This window comes from Lactuca virosa, chromosome 5 (assembly GCF_052849685.1).
Source record: "Lactuca virosa cultivar CGN04683 chromosome 5, Lactuca_virosa_CGN04683_v6, whole genome shotgun sequence".
NCBI lineage: Eukaryota > Viridiplantae > Streptophyta > Magnoliopsida > Asterales > Asteraceae > Lactuca > Lactuca virosa.
This window is the reverse complement of record NC_136430.1, coordinates 461354505-461359952: the sequence shown is the minus strand read 5'-3', so window position 1 is coordinate 461359952 and position 5448 is coordinate 461354505. Positions and strand designations below refer to the sequence as shown.

Genomic DNA, 5448 nt, shown 5'->3' with positions numbered 1-5448 from the left:
ATATCGGTTATATACGACTCGTAGGTACTAAGAGATCATAGGAGGGTAGTATCATCACGTCGAGTTTTCAGGGCAAACACATCATCAGCTAGTTGTTCTTATAAATAAAACTAGGTATCATTAAACTAAGTATGGTAATTATACTTGTACTTTTTCGGTCTTGGAATGATTAAGACTACAAATCAGTTTTATAGAAAATATAAGATTTTCTATGATAAACATCTTTATTTTTAAAGGTAAACAATTTTCGATGTAACTTTTCTGAAAACAATAACATTTATTACTGAAAACAATGTTTTACAATAGAGTAAGTGGAACTAGGAATATATTTACAAAAGGTTCAACACTTATTTACAAACTAGTATAACATAAAGGACCTTTAATGGTTAATTATATAATTCTTAGTTTATACATCAAAGTTATATATAAATAATATCCGATAGGCAGTGGAATGTGTGAGTTCCGCCTCATTTCCTGTTCCTTGTTTGGTTGTGGACTTAGGGCAGATTCGCACATTCAACTGTCCGTTCGATATTAGGTTATATATAGTTAGTATAAACTAAGTAATTATAGAATGAACTATTATGGTTACCATTTACTAAAAAAATATAGGATTTTCTGAAGGAAACACATTCATTATATCTAAAAGAATCATTAACGTTAATTCTGTGATTACCTGGTGAATAAACTAGAGTTATATGTAATGAAGATCCGACAGACAGTGGAATGTGTGACTTCCGCCTCATTTCCTGTTCCTTGTTTGGTTGTGGGCTTAAGGCAGATCCACACATTCAACTGTTTATTCGATCTGAATTATATATAATTTGTATTCACTAAGTAATCCAAGAAGTAACGAGTACCGTCAAATTAATCATTAAGAAAATATAGGATTTTCTGGAGGAACATACGAACTTTTCCAAAGAACAAAGAGTATACTTTTTATAATAAAAATACTTATGAACTCACCAACTTTAATGTTGACATTTATTTAAACCACTTGCATTCTCAGGATCGTTAGTAGACAGGTACCTTCTCAGGTGTTACGAAGACGGAGCATAGTAGCATTACGTCTTATCTTTTGTTATAGTTTTAATTTAAATCATGAAATGTTTTGAACATAATGTAAACTTTATATTATTAACACGATGGTTGTTGTTACTTTGATTACTATGTGCATGTGTTGTGATACTTAACATGACGTCCTCCGCTCCCGAACTTTTCCGCCGTTCCGGTTTGGAGGTGTGACACTCGATGCCAGGCGGGGCCTGATGCCGGGCGAGGCCCGATGTAGGGGCGGTTGCCCAATATATGTGGTTATGTGTATGGTATGTGGTAGTATGAGGAACTCACTAACCTTCGTGCTTACGGTTTACAGTTTTGGTTTCAGGTGCTTTCAGTGGAAAAGAGAAGAGCTCGGGATAACTGCATCGCACGCACCATTATGTTTAGCCTGAGATGTTTACTCCGATGTTTTGATACTCTGATAATAATGTTTTGAGATATTTTGACTATGCTTTGATGAAATGGTTTGATAACTATGATTTTATTTAAATTAAAAATGAAATTTTTGGTCATGATTTTTGGGATGTTTCAAAGGCATGGTTCATAGTAATACATTTTTTTACATTCTTCCTGCATGAAACGTTCAAAGAAAGTCAAACACACAAAGTAAGTCATAGCAGAAAAATCAACATTATTGATCATGGTTTTCACACCACCAGTGTAAGAGAAGAGAACACGATAACAGTAAATACCCCTTGATAGTTGAGTTCCACCGTCACAAACAGTCCATTAGGGTCCGCTTGTATCATTACACCTAGTTATTTGATTCTTCACCCTAGCTAGCTAGCGACCGTTTCGTTTTGAATAGTGAAGAATGAAGTCAACACATAAAGAGGGTGGTGTATAAGTGTTGGACTCATTTATTTTGACCAAATTGGAAAAAAAACATTAACTTTATGCAGGGCCTGTCAATTATTTTTTACTACCCGGGGAAAAATAAGAATTTTATGCCCTTATATATAAAAAATTTACAAAAAAAAAAATGGAGCAAATTTTATAATTAACCATATAATACAAACAAAAACATATAAAAATCATCTAAAATGATGTCTTTGTGCATTTTTTGAAGCAAAAACATCTCTTATTTTACAATTTTTAATATTTTGCTGCCTTGAAGTCGGAAATCTGATTAGAAATGATCTTTTGACAGCAACGCCAGAAATATTGTTCCTGCTTCACATCACATAAAAAAACACAAAGGTTTAGAAAATTTGTTTAGAAAACAAATATTAAACACAAACAGATTAGAAATTAAACTCACCAGAATCTTAAAATCTGATTTCTGAAAAGTCATATACAAATCAGATTTGGAGAAAACATATTTGAAACAGCATATTCAAACAGATTTCAAAATATACAAATGTGATTTCTTAAAGTCTGATTTTTGAAACAACTCAAACTTGGAGAAAACAATAGAACTCACCTAAACTTGCTTATAGAAACAAAAACACCCAAATCAAATATAAAATCCAACAAGTAAGAAATAAATCAGATTTATAAAACAAAGCAAAATAAACACAGATTTCAAAGGGACTCACCCAAATCTGCTTTCAGAAACAACAAAACCCACATCTGATTAATGCAACAGTGAAAAAATGATACAAAAATAAAAATCCAATAAGTTTTTGAGGCTTTCACTCTTTTTTCCTGTAATCAAATAGAGTAGAAATCAAATAAATAAATAATTAATCTGATTTCTGAAACAGAACCCAAATCGAATGAAATCGTTTAATAATTGGAATATCAATATTTTTTGAAATTAGGAGAGTACAGAAAAACTCATCGAAGATAAAGGTGTCGATTCTACTTGTTATTTTGAATCTCAACTCTTTTCAAGTGAAATCGACGAGTCTCATACTCTCATTCCAATTTTCAAAATAACTTATGAAAACGAGTTAAATAAGAAATTAATTAGTTTTTTGAAAACCTAAATTAAATAAACATAAATTTCGAATGAACACACCCAAACTTGATTTCTGAAACAACCAACAAGAAACAAATCACACCAAAATCAACGAGTCACTAAATCAGAACTTTAGAAGAAAAGATTAGAGAAAATCGGACCTTGAAACCGGACTAGATCAGAGAAATCGTTGATATATCGTGACTAAGTGTCGACTAATAAAAAAAGAAATTGAGATAACGAGATTTGAGAGCTATATGTTATCGATTTATCGACTGGAAGTGAAAAATAGAGAAATCAAATCTTACTTTTTTATTTATTGGAGACGTTTCTAGGTAGGCAATGCTGCATTAATCCCATCGACAAAGCCAACAGGTTTATGGGGAGTAGGCACCAAGCGAGAGGCGACGTTTGGTTTATCTATGCGGATGATCGATGAGACGATGATTATTCATTTGTTTGGCGCGTCTCTTCCTTTCTCACGTTCAGATCACATCACAGAACAAAATATGGGCTAAGTTTTTGGGCCATTATAATATAGTATATATATAGCTGGACCATTTTGATGCCCTTAAAAGTTTATGACCTGGGCCTAAGCCCAATTCGCCCATGTATTGGGCCGGCCCCGACTTTATGGTGCGGTAATATTTTTCCGATAAACATTTCATAAAAAATGGTTATGGAGTTAAATTAGCAATCTAAACATGGCATATGGCGACGGGTTGGTGTTCGGGTTGGGTTTCTTAAAATTGGATCGGAAGTCGGAACGTTGCATGTTGTCCTGGCCGGTGAAGGAAGGACGTGAACCTGATTGCTACAACGAGCAGAGGTAATCTGATACGGCTCAAATACATATCGGTCCTTCTTTCAGAAATCTATAATTATTAGTTTTGTTTTATTTTCGAATCAAAACTGGTTTATATATAAGGAACATCGATATGCCAATTGAAACAAGGCTAGATATCTCGCTTCTGTTCCCCTGACTATTTAGGTATTCTCTCATCCCACTGTTTGTGTATATCGATCACTTTGTGTCGCTGTATCATTGTGTGTGCTTGTGTGTTTCATGTTTATCGTATTGTTGTCAATCGGTGTAATATGGTTCAAACTTGTATCGTGAGGGTTTGGATATATGAGTGTTTCAAATCAAAGGGAAGTTAAGAATGATATTATTAGGTTTTAGTAAATTTTGGTGGTGGACTTCTTGGAAATCTATATATTCATAGGAATAGCGATCGTCGTATGATTTTTGATTCTAGGATTTCTTCTACAAAATCATGTGCTTCGGAATGTTTATAATTATTTTCTGGTTTTTTGGTGATAACTGATAAGTGTAAAGGAAAATCTGGGAACTGCAGTTCATTGATGAGAAATGGTAATTGCAAAGCGTGAATGCCACATAGGGTTACTCTCAATTTGTGATTGTGTTATTAATTAATAGTGTTCCCAACTGGCCAATTGTGTAATGTTGTGTTCCAGGTACGTTGTTAAGTTTGATCCTATTTCTGAACAATTTCGAGCATCTCTGCAACTCTGGCAATCATTTAGATGGACCAAACTAAACGGCAGGGCCAAGTTAGGCAATCAAAATTCTTCTTTATAATTATGGTTATATTTGTAATAAAAGAATTTTTTTTTAAGGATGATATCCATAATTCCACTATATATACATGAGGACGATTTATGAAATTTACTCTTGTATTTTCTATTGCGAAGCTGGAAGTGGAGATGAGGACCACTGCTGAGGAGCCAGAGTGCTTCATGATGATAAGCATAGAGAATTGGAGAAGGAGTGCAATAATAGAGTGAAATAAACTTATCCTGAGACATTATCTCAATAAAGACAGATTGCTTAATAATCATTTAACAAAATACTCTGATCTAGGGAAAAGTAGTATTCAAAATCAGGCTCTCTCCATCTTTCTTTATGATTTTAGATCACCCTTGTTAGCACTGATGGATCTTATGTCTTGATGCTGTCAATCATTTGCAAATTCAAGCTGTAATGGAATTGATAAACTTATTGCTCATAAAACTGGTACTGGTTATAAAGAGTTACCACCATTCAAATATCAAACAAGTTGAGGTTTTAGGTAACAGTTTCACATGATGAACGAATCAAACATTTAAATTTCTGCTTGAAAACATGGCTGTGTGTGTGTATTATTATTTTTGCATGTACATTAATAAACAATTAAACATTAGTCATTTATGACGACCAAAATGTGATGGAAAGGTTGAGAAGTTGTCACAGCTAAAGACTTACCAAGGCATCACCCAATTGATCTTTCAAGTGGCTTTTTTCTGCACAGCTCTTTATAGCTTGTTGTACCCCTCTTAACTTTATTTTACCATTACCACTACAGAGTTCTGGACTATAATATGTGGGAAAAAATGTTTATATCAGAATAGTTTTGGACTATAATGGGCTCAGCTGTATACTGAATCTTAAGAACAAGTCACTTGTCTCGTGTATCCTCAAA

At 33.4% G+C, this 5448-nt stretch overlaps 1 long non-coding RNA gene across 1 annotated transcript; it reads left to right on the top strand.

The window, feature by feature from the left end:
* Positions 1 to 3654: 3654 nt before the first annotated feature.
* On the top strand, positions 3655 to 5023 carry LOC145114597 (uncharacterized). Its single transcript, XR_013711092.1, has 3 exons — positions 3655 to 3794; positions 4445 to 4540; positions 4682 to 5023. It is a non-coding gene; the product is annotated as an uncharacterized LOC145114597 (long non-coding RNA).
* The last annotated feature ends 425 nt before the right edge of the window (positions 5024 to 5448 follow it).